Source organism: Strigops habroptila, chromosome W (genome assembly GCF_004027225.2).
Source record: "Strigops habroptila isolate Jane chromosome W, bStrHab1.2.pri, whole genome shotgun sequence".
NCBI lineage: Eukaryota > Metazoa > Chordata > Aves > Psittaciformes > Psittacidae > Strigops > Strigops habroptila.
The window spans coordinates 9,552,201-9,576,569 of NC_044301.2; the positions used below are offsets into that span (position 1 = coordinate 9,552,201).

General features: G+C 43.8%; 1 protein-coding gene across 1 annotated transcript in view; it reads left to right on the top strand.

Moving 5' to 3' along the window:
- The window catches only part of LOC115619133 (CKLF-like MARVEL transmembrane domain-containing protein 4), an 80,699-nt gene that overhangs the window by 24,078 nt on the left and 32,252 nt on the right, over positions 1–24,369 (top strand). The window lies entirely within an intron of this gene.

Below are 24,369 nucleotides of genomic sequence, written 5' to 3' on the forward strand. Positions count from 1 at the left end.
CTTTGATTCACATAGCAATAACTCTTGTTCAGATGCTGTCCCCTGTAGTTAAGTGCATTGGGTCTTCATCTTTCTTCACTGCACGGGTTGCTTTTTGTGCCTCTCGTTTGCTTTTGCCCTTGCTTACAGGGTCAACCGATATTGGCATGAATTGGCCATTTTTTTTAGCTACAGTGTCTGTCACTGTGGTTGGTGTGGCTACAGTGTCTGCCACTAGGGTTGGAGCAGCTGCAGTGTCCTTCACTGGAGTTCGAGTGGGTGCAGTATCTGTTGCAGGGGTTGATGCAGCTGCTATGCTTGGGCGTTGAGTAACAACAACAGCTGCATTGTCTGTTGCTGTCAGGGTTTGAGCAACTGCTGTCCTTGTTGCTGGAGGTGGTGTAGCTGCTGTGCTTGGAGTTGGAGTATCTGTTGTCTGTTGCTTTGCCATCATATCCAGAGACATCTTTTTCCCTTTGAAGGTGCTGGATAGTGTTGAGCAGGGCTCTGTAGGTATAGGGCAACCCGCAGCACGTTGCCATGATTTGTCTCTCTCTGGTATAACCAGGAGTATAGCACACCTCATTTATTTTACTAGCTTTTCTGTATGTTGCACATGTTCACTTGTCAAGTTCCAAAGCACTGGAGGGGCCCACTGGCCTAGATACTTGCCCATACTATCCCACACACCCTGCCACTCATGACTGTCCAGCCTTGGGGAAAATCTCTTGGTGGTCCTCCTATATTGTTGTCTAACCCTAGACCAGATTTGAACCCAGTACTGCTTAACTTTTGAGATCAGATGAAATACGGTGTTCCCAGGGTGGGATGGCCGTGGGTAAAACACACTCCGTATGTTTGCCAACATGCTGATCCCCAGCACAATCAGCAGGCAGGTCTCAAGGGTATTCAAAGGCTATCCAAAGCCTTTAGAGGTCTCAAATGCTGCTGTAAATAGCCTGGTGGGGGAACGGGGGGTGTAAGGGAATGCATTCTTCGTAGGTTTACCCCCGGAGGAGAAAAAAAAGATATGTAATTGCTAAAAAATTCCATTATATACCTCCCAAATTATAGAGGTGATGGCCATGCTGGGAACGCAAGCCAGACCAGTTTCATGATCAATGAGTCTATTGTATTACAAGTTGTTACCCTGAAGTACAGTGAAACAAGAACCTTAGCCCAGGCCCCCCAGCCGATAAACACTAAACCAGCAAGCACTGGCTCTAAGTAAGGTATGACGTGCTGAAACTCTGAGATCAAGCGCAACAAGTCTGAGAGCCAAGAAATCAACTTTGTGAGGAGCGACTATTAATCTGAAACAATGAATGCTTATCACAAATATGATTACACCCACTCTGGTCAGATCTGTTGTTATCTTAACCTTTCGAGCCCCACGTTGGGCACACAAAGAACGCCCAGCCAGTAACTCGGAACCATGCAGCCGCTCGCTCACTCCCCCCCTTCTTCCTTCTCCCCCACTCCCGGAGGGATGGGGAAGACTATCAAAAGAATGTAAATTCCATGGGTTGAGATAAGAACAGTCCAGTAACTAAGGTTAATACAAAGCCACTACTGCTACCACCAATAATAACAATGATAAGGGAAATAACAAGGGGAGAGGATACAATTGCTCACCAGCCACCAACCGATACCCAGCCCAACCCGAGCAGCGATCTGGGCCTTCCGGGTAACTCCCCCCGGTTTATATCCTGGGCATGACGTGCTGTGGTATGGAATACCCCTTTGGCTAGATTGGGTCAGGTGTTCTGTCTCTGCTTCCTCCCGGCTTCCCTTCCTCCCTGGCAAAGCATGAGACTGAGAAAGTCCTTGGTTGGAATAAACATTACTTAGCAACAACTAAAAACATCAGTGTTATCAGCGTTGTTCCCAGGCTGAAAGTTAAAAAACACAGCACTGCACCAGCTACTAAGAAGGAGAAAAATGACTGCTACAGCTGAACCTAGGACAGGTATCTCCATAGTGCCAACTGACAGCATATACCAGCCTGGCCAGGTGCTGTTCTCCTCCTGGCACAAATCACTATGGCTCAAACATCAGAACTGTTTTTCAGCTAAACTGTGCCATCATCTACATGGCCATGGTTTTTAGCCTTAGACACATTACACGCATAATGGAGAATGCATATATGAATGCACAATGATTACAGATATTTATGTGCATCCTGCTAGTGAGAGATCATGCCTATAATTCATACGTGGTAAAGCCACAAAATTAGGAAGGTCTTACTGCCATTTATAATCCAATGGGAATCCATTATGGTTTTATTTCTCATGTTGCAAGAGGCAATTTATGACTGTCTGTATATCACATTATGGTTTAGAGGTGGTGATAATGTAAAAGCAGCCTGACTTCAAAATGGAATAACTGATTCAAGAAAAATGGCATTTCATAAAATGTATACTTTGTTTCTTGGAGAAAAAAGCAACTACAGGTAAAGCTTTTTAAATTTTAGTGATGGCATTCATTTTAGAAAATAATTTTCATCAAAATAATTTCTTTCTGGGTCATTTCATTTGATTTTCCTTTTAGGAGCAGAGGTGTGGTTTTATTTGATTTTTTTTAATCACAACAAATCATACAAATTCAGCCTTTTTCAGAAACTTTAAATAGCCCATTCTCTAACCTTTCAGTCTGGTCATTCCCAAGACATTTTGTGATCAATACAGAGCCGTTCCTAGCTGAAATGGAGATTTCAAGACTATTACTTGCCTTGTGAGGCGTAAGCTCTTGGTGCAGTTACATTCAAGAGTTACTGTGATGCCGTCACTAAAAGAGGCAAAGAATTAATGTCAGATGGTTATAATGCCTAACTACACAGGACTTGATGGGTTAGAGTTGTACCTGCTATCTTCTACTTAGAAATGAAGTAGCATTTGTGATAACAACTATCCAATGTCCTCCACAAAAGCTACATGCCACTCCTGAATGTGGGATGCGATATGAATGTTCCTTTATTACTGTTATTATTATTGGGTTTGTTATTATTTCTAAGAAGAAATGTTCTATTACATTCATTTAGTGCCTTAACAGCAACATAATTTCATTCATACCTTTGCAAACCTACTGCATTTTAATTGTCAGTTTCTTAAATTTCCCATATTAAGGATAGCATTGCTATATTCTGGTTGCAGTTTTTCAAAAGCTGTAAATTCTGTTCTCTGTTGAAGGGCTGCCTTTCCGCGGGCATAAGTATTTCAGAGGAGATTCGTAAAAATTGACAGCTAGCTAAACTTTATACATCTTGACCTCGCTAAGAGTTCAGTTTCACCTGCAGCAGAGCCATTTACATTGGCATAACAAGTATAGCTGAAGTCAAATTACACTTAATAAGCTAGACTGTATTTTTAAAAGAAGATGAAATAATAGCTATAATATTTAATGTGCCACTTAACTGTCACATTAATAGTAAATCTGTCAGTAAAGATGACAGAGCTATAATGATTTAGCAGTTACCAATCCAAACCATTAGAGCTTTATGAGCAACACCAGCAAACAGCATTATGGGAGCAATTCATATCTTTTCTCATATGGAAAAATCAGCCTCTTGAAATTCCTGAACAGTCCCAACTAAATGGGACTAGTTATGACGCTACCCAAAGTCAGTCGAGGTGCCAGAATGTGGCTCTAGCAAGTGTAGAACTTTAATCCATTTTCCAGATTTAGTGGGATACCTTTTGCTGTGACTTTTATGCAATGTCTGAATAGTCTCAGGGCTCTTGTTACTCTTACAGTGCCTAAAGACAGACAACTCCTTTTCAGCATCAGACAGGAATTCCTTCTTAGGCTCACCTACACCAGCAGAATTAACTGTTTTCAGCTAGGCCAGTGAGTATGGTGGAGGTACCACAGATCCAGGGGGAAAGGACATGGGACAGGAGTAGCCCAGACTTAGATCCGTTTAAGCTGTAGTGAAGCTGAATACCCAGAGTGGAAACAGCTGAGGATTGATTTCAGTTTCCACACAGCCCCCAGCAGCTACTGAGTACAAGTATAGATAATGACCTTTTCATGCTGTGCTTTCACACCATGCTTTTAAGGAATAAGCTATCCGAATCTTATTTTTCCTATGTAACTTATTTTACTTTATATAGGTTATAGTCTAAGTTTAACATAATATTAAGTAATAAATACATGTGAATTATAAAATATATAAGAAGTTAGCATTTAAAATCCATTTATTAAGATTATTTTTTAAAAAACTTTCATTGTTGGAAATGGAAAAAACAGTTTAAGTTTGCTTGCAGCATTCAGTGCCTGGTGTTGCGTTAAAAGGTAAGACAATTTGGCAGAAAATAAACCCCCTTGCGTTCCAGCTGGTCCTCACATATTAGAGGGGCTGGGTGCAGCTAGGCTTAGATTCTGAGTGATGCCCAATTTACCACTATCAGTCCGGTCGCATTCAATATATTGAATAATCACGATTCCGGATGCACTAATAGTGCACTGAACCTTCAGTCTAATCATGCTCACGAACTAACACGGCCACACTGAAGGATCTGGTTGCGTTCAATGAGAGATTTATTACGATTAGCAGTAAACAGTGCAGTTTATTAAAACAACAGATACAGGTTCTTGTGGATTGCCAGTGATAAATACACTGTCTGCAAAAGCACGTGCAAATAATAAGGTATACAAACGCTTGACAAAGTGATGAATAACACAGCCTGGCTTTAAAATATAAAAGTAAAAAGTAACTCTATACAGAGATTCCTAATTTTCCTGGGAATGCACTGGATACAGTGCAAGTCTTACCCAAAGGCGTCCCTATGGGGGGGGGGAAGAAAGGTCCAGCCCGTCGACCCATCCCAGGAGTCAAGGGTAATCTGCTGATGGAATCTTCCTCAACTCGTCCACGATGATGTCTTCCCTAACGGCCCCCACTCCTTGGGCCATTTTTATACTATTTTTCACTTTCAAGGTGGAGCTTGAGTGACTCTAGTCATACATACCTTTATTGTTATTGGTGTAAAATTCTCTTGCTTCGCTTTTAAAAGTATATACCACAACAAATTCAAAGAGCATGCTCAAAGAGGGGTGGTCTCACTTTGGAGGCGGGTAGCATTGGAGGTGGAGGTGTGTTTTCGTATTAAAATGCATTATAATGAAGCAAAGTTCACACAAAGGACAGCATTTTGTCAAAAGATGACAGACTGTTGGCTCCGGGTAGCAAGTATGCAGCTTATCAGTTTTAAGTACCACCTAGTTCCCATCTCTGCTGGTGTTGGGACAGAGTTTGGCCGCAGAATCTCCACTCTGCTCCATCCTCCGTCAAGCAATGTTGTCACGGGAACCGCTGTGGAGTGAATTCCTGGCATACCACGTGCAGCTGCATCTTACCCTGAAAGTCCGTTTTTCCTTTATGTGTGAGCAATGCTACATTTTTATATATGTTTAATTTCTAAATCATATTCAGTAATTATTCCACACCTGGTCTACTTCATTTTTATGTCTTGTCATTTAGCACCTCTTGATTGAAGGTCTTAAACTGATCTGCACTGTGTTTTATGCCAGTATCATTTAGTATATCCTTCATTTAGCTCACTGAATGTAAAAAAAAAAAAGAAAAAAGTAAGAACTGAAAAAAAAAAATCTAAAAATTCAGGACAGCAAAAGACTTAAAACTCAGGTCAAAATAAACCCTGGATTCATTCCTCATTTTTTCAGAAAGCCAGAATATTTCTTAAATCTACCTGTGCTGTGTTTACCAAAGCACAAGTGTTGTTTGTTGGCAACATAACCAAGTGTTTTCTTTAGTTGTCAGCATTTTATACCAGGACTTGAACTATGCTTAGAGTTGTATGATATTTGAAGCAAAGAAATTATCTTGACTTTGATTTACCCTTTCAAAGGAGTTGCTTTGAAGCAGTTCAGCAACAACAGACCTGTGTGAGATGCAATCAATTTTTAAATCTCTTTTCTAATGAAGGATAATCTAAGAATCCTAAACTTTGTAATTCATCTTTTTTCCATGTGATTAAGGGACTAGTTTCAATACAAACCAGAGTAAATTATACCAGTGTGTCTCCCTAAAAATGAAGTATGTTTTCCTGTTACAGCAGTGTGACACAACTTCCAAAAAGGAACGAGAAGCTGCTAAACAAAATTGATGAGGAAGAGATTCTTATCAAGGCTTCGAAAATGTCAGAAGAGGGAATAACGTTGTTTTAATTAGTTTGGTTCTGTAAACATTTTGCCATTTCACAGAAACACCTCTGGTGGCAGAAAGGGGAGAAAACGTTGCTTTTGTTAGGTTTTCAGTGATGCATTTCAGGGCTTCTCCACCTATCAGGAGACTACTTCATTTTTTTAAAATATCATCCTGATGACATATCACTTCATACTGAAACAGTGCTTTCTTCTTTTCATATTAAGCAAGCTTAATGTTGGACAAAGGTGCAGATTTATCTCCCACAATCTAACGCTTGAACTTTGAGCTTCTGAGCGTTTCAGGAACATCGGCCCCAAGCTCTCTTCACTCACCAAGGAAAACTGCGATTGCCCAAATAGCCTTCTCTTTACGGCAAGGCAACAGCTCAAGTTCCACCGTGCCCTATTCATCCCTTCATTCATTGAACAGGCTGCCAATACAGGTTTAGCAGATGCCTCTATACAAACGCCCGTAGTATGGGGAACAAGCAAGAGGAATTAGAGATGTGTGCAAGGCTACAGTAATATGATGTCATTGGTATCACAGAAACATGGTGGGATGGCTCCTATGACTGGAATGTCGGAATGGAAGGTTACAGGCTGTTTAGAAAAGACAGGCCAGGCAGACGAGGAGGGGGTGTTGCTATCTATGTCAGTGATAGGCTAGAGAGTATGGAACTCTGTCTGGGGACGGGTGATGAGGTAACAGAGTGTTTGTGGGTCAGGATCAAAGGGAAAACAGCAACAGGGGACATTACGGTGGGGATCTGTTACAGGCCGCCTGATCAAGAGGACTCTGTGGATGAAGCGCTCTACAGACAGATAGGAGCAGCCTCACGCTCACAGGCCCTGGTCCTCATGGGGGACTTCAACTATCCTGACATCTGTTGGAGGGACGGTACGGCCCGGCACAAGCAATCCAGGAGGTTCCTCGATTGTGTGGAAGACAACTTCCTCTTTCAAGCAGTAGAGGAGCCGACAAGGAGAGGTGCCATGCTGGACCTCGTGCTCACCAACAGGGAGGGACTGGTTGGAAATGTGACGCTCCAGGGCAGCCTTGGCTCTAGTGATCATGAGATGGTTGAGTTTGAGATCCTCAGGATGGCGAGAAGAGCGTGCAGCAAGCTCACTGCCCTGGACTTCAAGAAAGCAGACTTTGGCCTCTTCAGGAACCTCCTTAGTAAGGTTTCATGGGATACAGTCCTAGAGGGCAGGGGGGCCCAAGACTGCTGGTTGATATTCAAGGATCACCTGCTACGTGCTCAAGAGTGTTGCATCCCGACTAGAAGAAAGTGCAGCAGGAGGGCCAGGAGACCTCCATGGATGGACAAGGAGCTGCTGAGGAAACTTAGAGGGGAAAAAAGAAGCTTATAGAAGGTGGAAGCGAGGACAGGCGGCCTGGGAAGAATACAGGAGCATTGCCCGAGAAGCTAGGGACCAGGTTAGGAAAGCTAAGGCCCAGCTAGAATTAAGTTTGGCAAGGGATGTAAAAGATAACAGGAAAGGATTCTATAGATACGTAGCAAATAAAAGACAGACTAGGGACAATGTAGGCCCTCTCCAGAAGCTATCAGGAGAACTGGCTACCATGGATTTGGAGAAGGCCGAGGTTCTTAATGACTTCTTTGCCTCAGTCTTCACCAGCAAATGCTCTGACCACACAACCCAAGTCTTGGAAAGCAAATGCAGGGACTGTGAGAACGAAGACCTTAGTCCCACTGTAGGAGAGGATCAGGTTCGAGACCATCTTAAGAACCTGAACGTGCACAAGTCCATGGGACCTGATGAAATCCATCCACGGGTCCTGAAGGAGCTGGCGAATGAAGTTGCTAAACCACTGTCCATCATATTTGAAAAATCCTGGCAGTCAGGTGAAGTTCCCGATGACTGGAAGAAGGGTAATATAACCCCCATTTTCAAGAAGGGGAAGGTGGAAGACCCGGGGAACTACAGACCAGTCAGTCTCACCTCTGTGCCTGGCAAAATCTTGGAACAGTTTCTCCTGGAAAACATGCTAAGGCACATGAAAAACAGCAAGGTGGTTGGTGACAGCCAACATAGCTTCACTAAGGGGAAATCCTGCCTGACCAATTTGGTGGCCTTCTATGATGGAGCCACGGAACTGATGGACAGCGGCAGAGCAGTTGATGTCATCTACCTGGACTTGTGCAAAGCGTTCGACACTGTCCCACATGACATCCTTGTCTCTAAATTGGAGAGACATCAATTTGATAGATGGACCACTCAGTGGATAAAAAACTGGCTCGATGGCCGCACGCAAAGAGTTGTGGTAAATGGCTCGATGTCCAGTTGGAAACCTGTAACGAGTGGTGTCCCTCAGGGATCGGTGTTGGGACCGGTCCTGTTCAACATCTTTGTCGGCGACATGGACAGTGGGATTGAGTGCACCCTCAGCAAGTTGGCCGACGACACCAAGCTGTGTGGTTCGGTTGATATGCTGGAGGGAAGGGATGCCATCCAGAGGGACCTTGACACGCTCGTGAGGTGGGCCGATGCCAACCTTATGAAGTTTAACCAAGCCAAGTGCAAGGTCCTACACCTGGGTTGTGGCAACCCCAGGCACTGCTACAGGCTGGGCAGAGAAGAGATTCAGAGCAGCCCTGCAGAAAAGGACTTGGGGGTGTTGGTTGACGAGAAGCTTAACATGAGCCGGCAGTGTGCGCTTGCAGCCCAGAAAGCCAACCGCATCCTGGGCTGCATCAAAAGCAGCGTGACCAGCAGGTCGAAGGAGGTGATCCTGCCCCTCTACTCTGCTCTCGTGAGACCCCACTTGGAGTACTGCGTACAGTTCTGGTGTCCTCAACATAAAAAGGACATGGAGCTGTTGGAGCGAGTCCAGAGGAGGGCCACGAGGATGATAAGAGGGCTGGAGCACCTCCCGTATGAAGACAGGCTGAGAGAGTTGGGGCTGTTCAGCCTGGAGAAGAGAAGGCTGCGTGGTGACCTCATAGCAGCCTTCCAGTATCTGAAGGGGGTCTACAAGGATGCTGGGGAGGGACTCTTCCTTAGGGACTGTAGTGGTAGGACAAGGGGTAATGGGTTCAAACTTAAACAGAGGAAGTTTAGATTAGATATAAGGAAGAAGTTCTTTACAGTGAGGGTGGTGAAGCACTGGAATGGGTTGCCCAGGGAGGTTGTGGATGCTCCATCCCTGGCGGTGTTCAAGGCCAGGTTGGACAGAGCCTTGAGCCACGTGGTTTAGGGCAAGGTGTCCCTGCCCATGGCAGGGGGGTTGGAACTAGATGATCTTAAGGTCCTTTCCAACCCTTACGATTCTATGATTCTATGATTCTACATGGCCCATGTGCTTGAAACCATTTCTTCCTTGGGCACTGAACATCGTTCTTCAGCCATGTGCTAGAACAGGTGATAAGATCCACAGTCCGTTACAAACATCCTGAGCTATTTGATCATTTGGATTAGAAAGTCTCTGGAGATTATACATGAAAACACGCTGGTTTACAATTAGCTGCTTTAGGCTGTATGCTGTATAAACCTGTGCTTGGTGCACTCTGTGAAAAGCTTTCTCAATGGAAGCTGAAGCCCTTGTTTCTATCTTTAGTACTGACCTCCCCCGGGAGATTCTGCTCAGTGATGGATACAGTCTGGTTTTCCTCTTGTACTTAAAAGTCACACTTGGTGGGGTATGTTTTTTTAAGCACTGGAATGAGAGCTGGTCAGCACAAAACAGCATGCATGAAAGATAAAACTGTGAGGAAAACAGACCCAGGTTAGGACTGAGGAAGAGTTAGAGAAGTGCGAAAAAACCCTCTCCTACCAGACACTGCATCTCCCTCTCAAAACTCTGTAAATCTCAACTGGTGTTCTAATTATTATGATGCATTATGGTTTATTAACATTAACCTGGAATATCACCCCAAAAAATTCAACATTTTCTCTCGTCTTTGAGGCCTGTTCAGGGAAGGCACTCAGGAAGAAAATTGCTCAATACACAGCCTGGATTAGTATTGTCTACATAATGAACCCAACTTCATCGACAGAAATTATTACAAGTATTTTCCACATAAGTTTTTAATAGATAGTGACTTTTCTTCATATATATTTTCTGCTTCATGGTATCTACGCTCATCCTCTTAACTCTCCCATATAACTGCCAAAGAAATCTCCTAGAAAATAGAGACCAGCTTTCACTACAACTGCAGTCGTACATGTCATTATAAGATATGTCTCACCACTTAGTTTTCACCTTACAACCAAAAGGAACTAGGATGTAATTAACACACATCAAATAACAAAACTACTCATAAGATTACTGAGAAAATTTCCTTTTAAAATCAGAGGGAATTAATACCAGGGTTTGCCTTTGCACAGTATAGATATTCATACTTACTAAAAACTCAGTCATGGAAGATTTGACTTGTAAGCACGGCTATGACTTTGGGACAGGTCACGAAGCTCAAGGAATGTAGTTTTCATCTACAGGGGTAGTTACTAATGCACCGTATATACAGAAGCAAACCAACTGTTTTAAAGCTCAGGTTGCTTAATGCAACAAAATGCCATAACGCATTTTGAATGCAGAACTAAAAGCACCATTGCACTACTGGTATAGAAAATAAATTAAACCCTAAAGATGAAATCTTTCTACTGCTGTTGATTTTCATGTATCACTAATCTACCCAATCTCTTATTTAATCTACCAGTGCTACCATTGATTTTAATGGATCAATGCTAATGATTTTTTTTTTTTTTAAGCTGTCTTTTAAGAAAAAGACAGACAGATGTCATAGCCACAGAAGAGACACTAACAGGGCGGATGTCGTCTCCCTGCTGGAGTCCTATCAGCATGCAAGGTGATTACCATATCTGGGGTCACAACAGCTCTTCAGGAGGGTATATCAGATACAGGCAAGGTGAGACGCAACCCTTATCTATTGTAGAAAGCTGATACATACAGCAAAGGGAGTATGTTTTATTTTTTAAATAGGACTCTCCTTTTTCCCTCCTCCAAGATCTCCTATTTCTAAAACTTATTAGCATTAAAATACTACCAGAGAAAAACATTTTTCTCCTTTTCCTTAAATTTTGCCTTTTTATCCCCAATAGCCAGTTTCTAAAGTGTGAAAACCATAGAGAAAATCTCACTTTAAAGGTACGTGTTTAACATTTTACAACAGTCTATACCTTATTTCAGCAGAAGTCCCAACACAATGTGCTTCCTGTCCAAGGCTTTGTTATGCAATGGAAATCCTTTCGATAGAAGCATAGATGGATCAAAACAAGCTAGAACTACTGTATTTGGAGAGGAAAAAATCTCCCATTCCCACATACTTTTCTATTCAAAGTGTATTTGATTGGTAGCATTTAATGGCATACATCTAGGACCTTGAAAAGGCCAGGTGGATTTGGCAGGTTAATAAACAGTTAGAATGGTGGTGCCATAGTCAGGGGTTTGGTAATTCAGAACATGGGAGGCCAGGTCTACTGGAGGCTGGTGGAGCTGGACTGACAAAGAAGGGGAAGAGCTGCTTTGGTAGGAGGCTTGCCAGGCTGGTCAAGAAAGCTTTAAACTAGATGTGTTGGGGGAGGGGGGCATCAATCCATCCCAACACTCCCAGTCAATTACCAGCACCTGTAATAAATGCCTGGAGTGATGGAGAGCTATTTCGGCTGCTCCAGCCAATAAGTCTGCTTCATTTGGAACTCGGCTCAGATGCCTATATACAAACACACAAAGTACGGGGAATAAACGAGGAATTAGAGATGTGTGCGCGGCTACAGGAATATGATATCATTGGCATCATAAAAACATGGTGGGATGGCTCTTATGATTGGAGTGTTGAAATGGAAGGTTATAGGCTCTTTAGAAAAGACAGGCCAGGCAGACAGGGAGGGGGAGTTGCTATTTATGTCAGTGATAGGCTGGAGAGTATAGAAATCTGTCTGGGGACAGGTGAGATCAGTCAAGAGAGAGCTTATGGGTCAGGATCAAAGGGAGAACAGCAATGGGGGACATTACGGTGGGGATCTGTTACAGACCGCCTGATCAGGAGGACTCTGTGGACGAAGCACTCTACAGACAGGAGCAGCCTCATGCTCGCAGGCCCTTGTCCTCATGGGGGACATCAACCATCCTGATATCTGTTGGAGGCACGGGACGGCCCGGCGCAAGCAATCCAGGAGGTTCCTCGATTGTGTGGAAGACAACTTCCTCTTTCAAGTAATAGAGGAGCCGACAAGGAGAGGTGCCATGCTTGACCTCGTGCTCACCAACAGGGAGGGACTGGTTGGGAATGTGATGCTCCAGGGAAGCCTTGGCTGTAGCAATCATGAGATGGTCAAGTTTGAGATCCTCAGGGTAGTGAGAAGAGCATGCAGCAAGCTCCCTGCCCTGGACTTCAAGAGAGCAGACTTTGGCCTCTTCAGGAACCTCCTTAGTAAGGTTCCATGGGATAAAGTCCTAGAGGGCAGGGGGGCCCAAGGCTGCTGGTTGATATTCAAGGACTACCTGCTCCAAGCTCAAGTGTGTTACATCCTGACTAGAAGCAAGTGTGGCAGGAGGGCCAGGAGGCCTCCATGGATGGATAAGGAGCTGCTGAGGAAACTTAGAGGGGAAAAAAGAAGCTTATAAAAGGTGGAAGGGAGGACAGGCGGCCTGGGAAGAATACAGGGATGTTGTCTGGGAATCTAGGGACCAGGTTAGGAAAGCTAAGGCCCAGTTAGAATTAAATCTGTCAAGGGATGTGAAAGATAACAGGAAAGGATTCTATAGGTATGTAGCAAATAAAAGACAGACTAGGGACAACGCGGGCCCTCTCTGGAAGCTATCAGGAGAACTGGCTACCATGGATTTGGAGAAGGCTGAGGTTCTCAATGACTTCTTTGCCTCAGTCTTCACTGGCAAGTGCTCTGACCACGCTGCCTAATTCTGGGAAGGCAGATGCAGGGACTGTGAGAATGAAGACCTTAGGCCCACTGTAGGAGAGGATCAGGTTCGAGACCATCTTAAGAACCTGAACGTGCACAAGTCCATGGGACCTGATGAAATCCATCCGCGGGTCCTGAAGGAGCTGGCGAATGAAGTTGCTAAGCCACTGTCCATCATATTTAAAAAATCATGGCAGTCAGGTGAAGTTCCTGATGACTGGACGAAGGGTAATATAACCCCCATTTTCAAGAAGGGGAAAATGGAAGACCCAGGGAACTACAGACCAGTCAGCCTCACCTCTGTGCCTGGCAAAATCTTGGAGCAGATTCTCCTGGAAAGCATGCTAAGGAACATGAAAAACAACGAGGTGGTTGGTGACAGCCAACATGGCTTCACTAAGGGGAAATCCTGCCTGACCAATTTGGTGGCCTTCTATGATGGAGCTACGGAACTGATGGACAGGGGCAGAGCAGTTGACGTCATCTACCTGGACTTGTGCAAAGCGTTCGACACCATCCTGCATGACATCCTTGTCTCTAAATTGGAGAGACATCAATTTGATGGATGGACCACTCAGTGGATAAAGAATTGGCTGGATGGCCACATGCAAAGAGTTGTGGTCAGTGGCTCAATCTCCAATTGAAGACCCGTAACGAGTGCTGTCCCTTAGGGTTCAGTGTTGGGAACGATCTTGTTCAACATCTTTGTCAGCAACATGGACAGTGGGATTGAGTGTGCCCTCAGCAAGTTTGCCAATGACACCAAGCTGTGTGGTTTTGTTGATACACTGGAGGGAAGGGATGCCATCCAGAGGGACTTTGATATGCTTGAGAGGTGGGTCAATGCCAACCTCATGAAGTTCAACCAAGCCAAGTGCAAGGTCCTACACCTGGGTCAGGGCAATCCCAGGCACAGCTACAGGTTGGGCAGAGAAGAGATTCAGAGCAGCCCTGCAGAGAAGGACTATGGGGGTGTTGGTTGATGAGAAACTGAACATGAGCCAGCAGTGTGCGTTCGCAGCCCAGAAAGCCAACCGTATCCTGGGCTGCATCAAAAGAAGTGTGACCAGCAGGTCGAAGGAGGTGATCCTGCCCCTCTACTCTGCTCTTGTGAGACCTCACTTGGAGTACTGTGCACAGTTCTGGTGTCCTCAACATAAGAAGGACATGGAGCTGTTGGAGCAAGTCCAGAGGAGGGCCACGAGGATGATAAGGGGGCTGGAGCACCTCCCGTATGAAGACAGGCAGAGAGAGTTGGGGCTGTTCAGCCTGGAGAAGAGAAGGCTGCGTGGAGACCTCATAGCAGCCTTCCAGTATCTGAAGGGGGTCTACAAGGATGCTGGGGAGGGACTCTTCATTAGGGACTGTAGCGATAGGATAAGGGGTAATGGGTTCAAAATTAAACAGGGGAAGTTCAGGTTGGATATAAGGAAGAAGCTCTTTACTGTGAGGGTGGCGAGGCACTGTAATGGCTTGCCCTAGGAAGTTCTGAATGCTCCATCCCTGGCCGTGTTCAAGGTCAGGTTGGATGGAGTCTCGGATGACATGGTTTAGTGTGAGGTGTCCCTGCCCATGGCAGGGGCATTGGAACTAGATGATCTTAAGTTCTTTTCCAACCCTAACTATTCTGTGATTTTATGATTCTATGATCCACATTGCATCTTCCCCTTGCACCACAGTACGTGGCTTTAACTGAACGCCTTAAAAAATCTGAGAAATTAGTTGCTTATTTTCTCTTCAGTAAAAATCTCTTCTTGTGACCAAGGAAGGGGGACACTTCAGAAGTCATCCAATAAGGAAGCACATGCAGCATATGTCATTGGAAATACTAGCCTGGGGTACTTTAATATCACAGCACCACCTGGAAATTCCAACCCAGTTCCACTCCATAACGGATGTGAACGGAGTGAAATAGTGATAGAGAGGACATCGAGGAGAAGAATACCTCCTACCTGAGTTCATCTGGTATATTCCACGTTCTGCTCTCATAAGCTTCAGAGATCTTTTGGCCCTACACGTCCCTACAATGATCATTAAACCAGAGAGTGAAGAGACCCTTGATGGCAAGCAGGCCTCCCCTGAAGTGATGGTAGGAGTCCAGCATGTGTACAGCATACAGCTTTGCAGCATCTTCAGCTGAGGCTTTTATTGCCGATGAAGTGCTTTGTGAGGATTTGCATCATTTACATAAATGCAAGTAGCTACCACTACAGAGTTATATGATGCCTACAACAAAATGTTACCAATCCAATTAAAACCAGAATTTAGCTTCTGCTTTCCAGAAAACGAAGGCAGCATTTGATTTTAACTGGTAATAAAAGCCTTTAAAATCAACATTGTATTTCTTACTACTTTAGAAAGACACACTTCCAAGTTGTGTCAATCTCCAGTAGTTCTGAAGGGACTGCTCCCTTCTGCTCTTCAGAGGTTTGAGGGGCACGGTTTCATTTGCATTGCAGAACAATCTGGAGGTGCTGCAGAAGAAAGCAGGGCAAGAGAAAAGCTAGAGGAGCTGCATGAGGGAGCAGGAGAAGGATGTTGAGTGCATGTGGACTGGCAGGGAAAAGGAGGAAAAAATGCAATGTGCTGGCTGGAAAAGGAGGGGTGGAAAGGGAACCCTTAAATAGCAAAAGAAAAACCAAATCCTCAACTTTGTGACAGGAACATCTGCAATCCGCCAACCATCACCACCTGTTTAGCCCCAGCAATTCTGCTGTACCACTACAAGCCAAGGAATCTCTCCAGCACCCCAGGCTCTTGGCTACACCTCATCAATAAAGATGCATGCAAACATGCTGCCCTGCCTAATAGGCACAACTTCTACAGAAGCAAGAAAGTCTCTGACCTTCCAGCAATAAGCAGAAGGAAGCAAAGATTGTTCTATCACTAAATTCTTTTGGTTATACAAACCATAGACTCCTGCTGCAAACTATGTTTGTTCATATTTATTAACAAGGGCATGTGCCACAGCAGTCTCATTTTTTCATATGCTATTTGGTCTCTTGCTCTGTAAAGCCAAATCAACCCCCAGAATTTCTCATTTTCCTGATTTGTGATGCATTAAGCCCTTACTGGATGTTGTGTGAAAAAGGGTAAAATAATTTGGCAGAAAATAAACCCCCTTGCTTTCCAGCTGATCCTCAGATATTAGAGGGGCTGGGTGCGGCTAGGCTTAGATTCTGAGTGATGCCCAATTTGCCACTATCAGTCCGGTCGCATTCAATATGTTGAATAATCACGATTCCGGATGCACTAATAGTGCACTGCACCTTCAGTCTAATCGTGCTCACGAACTAGCACCGCCACGCTGAGGGAGCTGGTCGCGTTCAGTGAGAGATTTACGATTAGCTACTTAAACAGTGCAGTTTATTAAAGCAACAGATACAGGTTCTTGTGGATTGCCGGTGATAAATACACTGTCTGCAAAAGCACGTGCAAATAATAAAGTATACAACCGCGCGACAAAGTTATGAATAATACAGCCTGGCTTTAAAGCATAAAAGTAAAAAGTAACTCTCTATAGAGATTCCTGATTTTCCCGGGGAAGCACTGGATACAGTGCAAGTCTTACCCAAAGGCGTCCCTATGGGGGGGAAGAAAGGTCCAGCCCGTCGACCGGTCCCAGGAGTCGAGAGTAGTCTGCTGATGGGGTTTTCCTCGGCTCGTCCACGATGATGTCTTCCCTAAAGTCCCCCACTTTTTGGGTCATTTTTATAGTATTTTTTGCTTTCAAGGTGGAGCTTGAGTGACTCTAGTCATACATACCTTTATTGTTATTGGTGTAAATTTTCCTCACTTCGCTTTTAAAGGTATATGCCACAATAAATTCAAAGAGCATGCTCAAAGAGGGGTGGTCTCACTTTGGAGGTGGGTAGCATTGGAGGTGGAGGTGTGTTTTCGTATTAAAATGCATTATAATGAAGCAAAGTTCACACAAAGGACAGCATTTTGTCAAAAGATGACAGGCCGTTGGCTCAGGGCAGCAAGTATGCAGCTTATCAGTTTTAAGTACCACCTAGTTCCCATCTCTGCTGGTGTTGGGACAGAGTTTGGCTGCAGAATCTCCACTCTGCTCCATCCTCCGTCAAGCAATGTTGCCACGGGAACCGCTGTGGAGTGAATTCCTGGCATACCACGTGCAGCTGCATCTTACCCTGAAAGTCCATTTTCCTTTATGTGTGAGCAATGCTACATTTTTAAATATAAGTTTAATTTCTAAATCATAATCAGTAATTATCCCACACTGGATAGTGCAACTCTGTGACTACAGTTGCTCTTCATTTCCCTCTCCACCTCCAGACTGTCAAGTCAAAATAAAGCACAGCATTTTTTCAAATATAACCCATGACACCTGAACTGGTCAATCACTGCTAAAGAAGTAAATCCACACTTTCAACTATTACTCAAGTTACTGTAAAAAGTAAGTGTTTAAACAACTGTTGTTTACAGCCTCAGTAGAAGCTCTTTATATTTACAATTGTGTAATTGTCAGATATCAAGTCTGCTCCAATAAGTGTAAACTGACTCATTATAAAATAACCCTTACTTTGTTCCAGGCTTTCATGTAGCGCATTAAATATCTCAGCCTGCCAATAGATGCAGCACCACTGTCAAATCATGCTCAGGTACCCAGCGTTTGAGTCTTAATTTGACCTCCCTTAAAACAAATCTACTTTTTGTAATGATAGCAGTAACATCTTTTTATTTTTTTTTCCTCCAGATAAGACAGGACAGAAAACCTTTGCAGTGACAGTCAGAAAATGCTGATGTGAAAAAAATTCTCAGTGACACACAGATGTGCTTCTCTATTTTAGTGCTAGACAAGCTGTCCTGTGTCACGCTGGAGAAGGCATCTTTTCCCCCAGTGAAATCCCACACGGTCAGGGCTCATCCTACTTGAACTGAAACACTCTCTCCAGAGCCACACCACACACATTTTCTCACCCAGATGGAAGCCACCTGTCCTGGGTTCAGCTGTAGCAGTCATTTTTCTCTTTCTTAGTAGCTGGTGCAGTGCTGTGTTTTTGACTTTCAGCCTGGGAACAACGCTGATAACACCAATGTTTTTAGTTGTTGCTAAGTAACGTTTACTCCGACCAAGGACTTTCTCAGTCTCATGCTTTGCCAGGGAGGAGGGGAATCCGGGAGGAAACAGAGACAGGACACCTGACAAAGTAGCCAAAGGGGTATTCCATACCACAGCACGTTATGCCCAGTATATAAACTGGGGGGAGTTACCTGGAAGGCCAGATCGCTGCTTGGGTCAGGCTGGGTATCGGTCGGCGGGTGGTGAGCAATTGTATCCTCTCCCCTTGTTATTTCCCTTATCATTATTGTTATTGGTAATAGCAGTAATGGTTTTGTATTATACCTTAGTTACTGGACTGTTCTTATCTCAACCCGTGGGAGTTACATTCTTTCGATTCTCCTCCCCATCCCTCCGGGAGCGGGGGGAGGAAGAAGGTAGGGAGTGAGCAAGCGGCTGCATGGTTCTGAGTTACCAGCTGGGCTTAAACCATGCCACCACCAAAGAGCATCACCCCCAGCTTGTTGACTCACTGCATTTCATTGCCATTGGGTTAGGTGCCTTTTTTTTTCCAACACGCTTTTTTTTAATCTGCTCAGATTTACTGCTTACATTTCACAATGCTTCTGCACTCATTTCCTATGTGCAGACCAAGCAGTGATAATGCTCCACAGGGATGATTAGAAAGGGCTCACATTTCATCCGAGCCTCCCCACAACTAACCTTTCTGGAGATGTTAAGGGAACACATAGAAGGCATTTCTCATTGTGCTGCTGTACACCTGCAGGTCAGGAGAGGAAACAACAAAATTCTTCAAGAAAGCTGGTTCCTTTGTCATCTGAACATAGGCAGGAAACACTGGAAGTGTAATAAGAAAGTTTTCCTAATAAGATCTTAGCCCAGCCTTGCAGAAGCCAAATACAGATGATTGTTATCAGTCCCTTCCAACCGTCTATTCTATTCTATACAGCTTTGAGGAATAAATGCACTAACATCTGGCCATTTCAGTCCAATATTCAACCAGGCCAGATCCCCATGTTCACAGAGGTTTCTGTGCTTCAGAGCACAGCAACAGGCACAGAACTCTGGTTTGAGGGGAGGGCAGGGTCAAGGTCTGGGTCTTGGTCTGGGTTAGACCTGCTCTGGCTGAACTGCCCCATTTGCCAATGAAGGGCCTGTGTTGGAGATCTATTGCTCTGGGTTAACCTTGGGCAGCCTTCAGAGGAGGCTATGAGTTATTCTGTAACACAAATAATATTAATTACCAGCCATTTTATTTCATAGATATTGGAAGCACATTTAAAAATATTCCACTTAGCATGCAAATAATACGTAAAAGGTGGGTTTTTTTGAAAATCAAGTGTTTTAAAAGTATGCTTTCTCTTCAAAACAGATTTTTAAAGTTAAATCAGCATCATTTTCTACTGCATTAAACTGGTGACAAGACAAAATAGCTGTAAATCTGCTTGCAGTAATTCATGAACATTTATCTTTCCTCCTGTTTAATGTAAATATATCTTTACACAATAAGTTAATTTAGCAGCATACTTTTTCAGAAGTGTGCTCAGGAAGATAATTCCTAATAGAAGTGTTCATGCACAAGCTTTGCAAACCAGCAAGATCAATCATTTTTATATTTCTCTGAATTTCCAAAATTAATGTAAATCCTGAAAAGTCAAAGCAAGGATGTAACTGTCTTAAATTTTCCATTGTGCTTTTAAATATACATATTCTCTCCTTTGAGATTCTGTTTGGATGTTAGCAACCAACTCTTATTGTTTTTAATCTCTGTTAAAGTGCACAGGGATGGGCACAGCATAACCATTTGTAGGTTCAAGATGAAATATCATCAAAAGAAAACTGTCCAGGGAAGATATATTTCAGCATGAAATTCCTAAAGCTTGAGTCTCTTCATTATTCATTACACGTTTTTCATCCTGCATTATTCCCCCAGTTAGCAGATTTGCAATGAGATACTTATAGCTCAAAAGTGTTAGCATGTAGCTGAGGAGACGAGGCCCATGCCTCAGCTCTATCAAACCAAGCAATTCACAGGTAACCACAAGACTAAAAATGGCTTTTCCACTGCATTGCAAAGATCACAGTCACTGAAATCTAGCATTTTATAGACCGAGCCCTTCAACCTCTGTGACTAGTTTCCCTGACTATTTGCAGGGTGCTGCTTTATGCCAAAATTACAAACAAGAAAACCCAACCTGAAATCTTTGGATTTCCATCAGATTTGTGCTGTCCCTATGCTGTTGGAAGCTAGGAAGTTATTTGTGCAATTATAAATGTATTTCCTCCATTAAGAATTAAATGCTATTATATCAGTTCTAGGGAAAGACTGATACTTTATATTCCACATTCCACTGCAGTGGCTAAATTCAAACTAGTGCAAATCAGAGCTGCTTCACTGCAGAGAAGGGGACAACATCACAGCAGAGAATGGCCTCCAGTGTTTAAATAAAGGAAAATACTAGCTACTTCTGCCTCCACACATATGGCTCTGTTTCAACAGGCTGGAGGAAAAAATCCATACTGACTGATTTCCAAGCCATTAGGAGTTCTTACACATACACTCACTGGCTAAAAGAGGCACAATGCAGAATGGGAACAATACATGGGGGACTGTCAGTGATACACTTAAACCATCTGCATTTGCACAGTGTTTAGCAGCCTAGGTCTGGGGATATAATAAAGGGAGTGGATATAAATGAGTAAAAGTCACTGAACCAATTTACAAGGCATTAGTGCATTGGCTCCCAGACTTCAACCCCTCAGCAAGAATTCTTTCAGAGCAGCTCTCTCCATCCTCCTTTTGGCAAATGCTCAGACATACTCATCCCAGTGGACAGATCCACAAACAGCTTTTATAGAAAGCACATGTACCTCCTTCCCTTCTCCCTTGCACTACTTTAACAAAACAAAACCCCAGTCTGAAATCCCATGGCCTTGGGAAAAGGGTGGCAGCGATCTGAGACTTGGGTCCATCTGATCCCTGTTGCAGAAGCCTGTGGCATCTCACACGCAGTCTGTATGGTGCAGCAGAGCCTGGACCCCATGCCTCACGCACCTCCATCCCAGCACTGGTACCTCGTGCATCTATAGCAAGGTGTCGCAGCCTCTCTCCCATTCCATGAAACCATATGCCAGAGAGATCTGGCCAGCCCCAACTGCAATCTGCCCACCACCTGGGGCTGGCACACCGTGGCCAAGTGGGGCCATGGCTGTGCAGCAGCGAGACAGCATGTGCATGTGTGTGTGTGTCTGCCTTAGTGGGGCCCAGCAGAGCATTGCTGGAAGATGCTCCAAGCACAGCAGCAGAGCGCTTCTGCCCACCCCTGTGTGATGGAACTCGGGGGGGGAGGCAGGGAAGATCCATGACCTGGTGCAGGAGACACCAGTGTCAATGGCATGACTTCACTGGAGTGCCAGCAGTTCAATTTCACAAGATAAAAGGAAAATCAAGAGACTTCAAGGGGCATCAAGGAAAGCATTTAAGATACGGGTAATCTCATGTTCTGTAAACACCCAGTGCAGCTTCCCTTCCAGGAACTTGTTTATTCTCAGACTCATCTGGCACAGAACAAAGCGCTAGTCAGACACATCCCTTCTCTGGCAAGTTTACAAGTGGATAGGGTGCATCAGCATCAGGAAAGACACTGAGGTGAATGGCAGCCCAACATCACCTTGAAAGCAACACCAAGTCTGTGACCCACTCTTTGATGCACTCTGCTCTTTTCACCCCAATACTGTAAAATCTTACTTTCAAGATAAAACTCCTTTTGCACTTGGTTAGCCACACAAATCCCAGCATCACAGAGATATTCATGTGCTGCAGCTTTTGGGATGACATGTCTCCGATGTCTGGAATGGTTATTTGGTGTACAGCTTGCAGTTCAAGCAACAATCTCACTTATCTCCCCTGGCACTCACAGAACAGTAAGAGGCAGAAAAAATAGGTTTCAGTCTTTTTTGAAAGAAAAATCAACATTATTTCAACCTTTTTTAAAGTTTATCTATAATCTGGTTTAGAACTTCCTAGCAGACATTCAACTTCAGAACAAGTCAAACAGTTGCTGAGTGCAGGGACAGAGATCCACTACCCTTGGTCACCACAGCACTGAAGTCAGGAGCTTGCAGCCAAGTGTTTCAGCTGGCAACATCTGACCCATTAATGGGGAGAATGTCCAAGGAAAGGCAGTATCAGGATGGATATGTCACTTATGTATATACCATAGGAAAGAACGAGAGGGGGCCATAACCCTGCTTCTCTCCAGCTCCCTACCTCTGATACACTGCATCCCTTACAGAGTGAGGAATCACAGCACACAGTCAGGGCATGAGTGCAAGACAGGGCTCAGAGGGAAACCTCTCCCATCCCTCCTGCCCCAGCAGCCCCACAGCACTACCTGTCCATCACCTACTGCAGAATCTGATTCTGTCTATGCTTTAAATTAATGCACAGACATGAAGAGTGTTTGCACTGCCAACTTTACCAAAAATTATGATGGATGTTATCACTCTCATTTCAAACCTGACATAACAGAGAAACTCTTCTACACCAAAACATGAGCTTCCCATTTACATGACCAGTCAGAGGTAAAAGCTGGGCTGCTTTTACAAGCAATATCAGCAGTGTTAATGAATGAAAGGTGATGATTTTCATCATTTTTGTTTTAGTGGGAGAAGAAGAGATTGTATTGTTTGGGGGTTCTATTTCAAGGGACATTTCAATTAAAGCAGATATGTTCTTTGGGTGAACAAGTTTCACTGAAATCAAGATTGTTTATCAAAAACCTTTCTGGAAAAATTTTGATCACCTTCATACCTCTGCATTAGGCTTGCTCTTCAAACTCAAATCCCATATCAAGGTTCGTGTGCCTGAGCTAGCCTGCAGGCTTGCTTGTTACAATCCCTGTGGATTGTGTTTTCAAAGGGGTTCATGATTCCTTTCTTTCAGTCCAATGGTGAGGCAGTTTCCTTTTACAGCTCCTGCTCAGAGCGCTACTAAGAGTTTAGCACAACATGGATGAGTTTTTTACCATGTTTTTTTCCTGTCATTTACAAACAAGATCATTTGGGATCATTCCCTGCTGAACATTTTAGATGCAAATCCTGCGTCTAAGCTTATTTAGCAGGCATCAAAACAGACCTTGGCAATCTAGACCTGTTGCATCAGGGCATATATACAGAACACAGGGGTTTTCTCTTTTCCTTTTCTGAGCAGTGGACATGAAGGGGTCCCTTAACCTTATCCTTTGGTTAGGTTAACTAAACAGCATGCCTACTCCCAAGTCCACAGAGCTGAACATCAAAGGCTCTGCAACAGTCGTAAATACAGTTGAAGTCATTTGCAAAGGTAAATCATATCTGGGACCATTGTCTGCTGTGAGTACCAGATTATCTGAGCTGCATCCTGACCAGATTAACTGCACTTCCCTGGAAAACTCCTATCAACATCCCCTCTGCTCTCCTCTCAGCAATGACACAGGAACAGCTAATTTTCTTGTAAGAAAACTTAACTCTGGTTGGTCTTCTTATGTAAGACTCTGAAAAATGTCTCCTCATTAGTTCCTTAACTTTTCTGAGTAATTAATGTACCAATTTTTTTAAAAAGCCATTCATCTTTACTGCTATACATCATAAAACTGTGAAACAATCTAACCAACCTCAACCTTCTAGCAAGCCAGGAAATCAATACCATCACCTGTGCTGGACTGTGATGACAAATAGGGGCAAGAGAGTATTTAACTGTGGAGCATTATTATTTAAAGTCCTATTTAAAATGCACTGAACATTTGCCTACACTTATAACCAGCTATAAGTGAGTTTTGAGTTAGATCCCACACTTCTTTTAGATTTTCTTCTGCATTATTTAGCTAAAAAAATCCCCTTCCATTTGTACTGTCCAATGCCAGAGATAGACCTTTGCGTTCAGTTTTATCACTCAGATAGGGGTCAGAAAATGGCAGGTGGCACTGAAAAATGCATCACAGTCCCACAGAAGGGTTTGGATACTCTAGGGTCATAATTTTACCTGTGAAAAATACTGTTAAATTTCAGTTTTACATCCAGCGCTGACAGAGCTTTAAAGGAATGTGGTCTCATTTACAAGGGCTCTAGCTTTTTGCTTGTGGGTATAGATAGGACATTTCCAAACTGCTTTGAAAATCCCATTTGTGCAAAACAGGTATAGTCTGTGCTGATCAAGTATAAGACACTATTCAAAGTACCATTCAGATGTTTGCTAACTCCTAAAACTCTTTATAAAACATTACTAA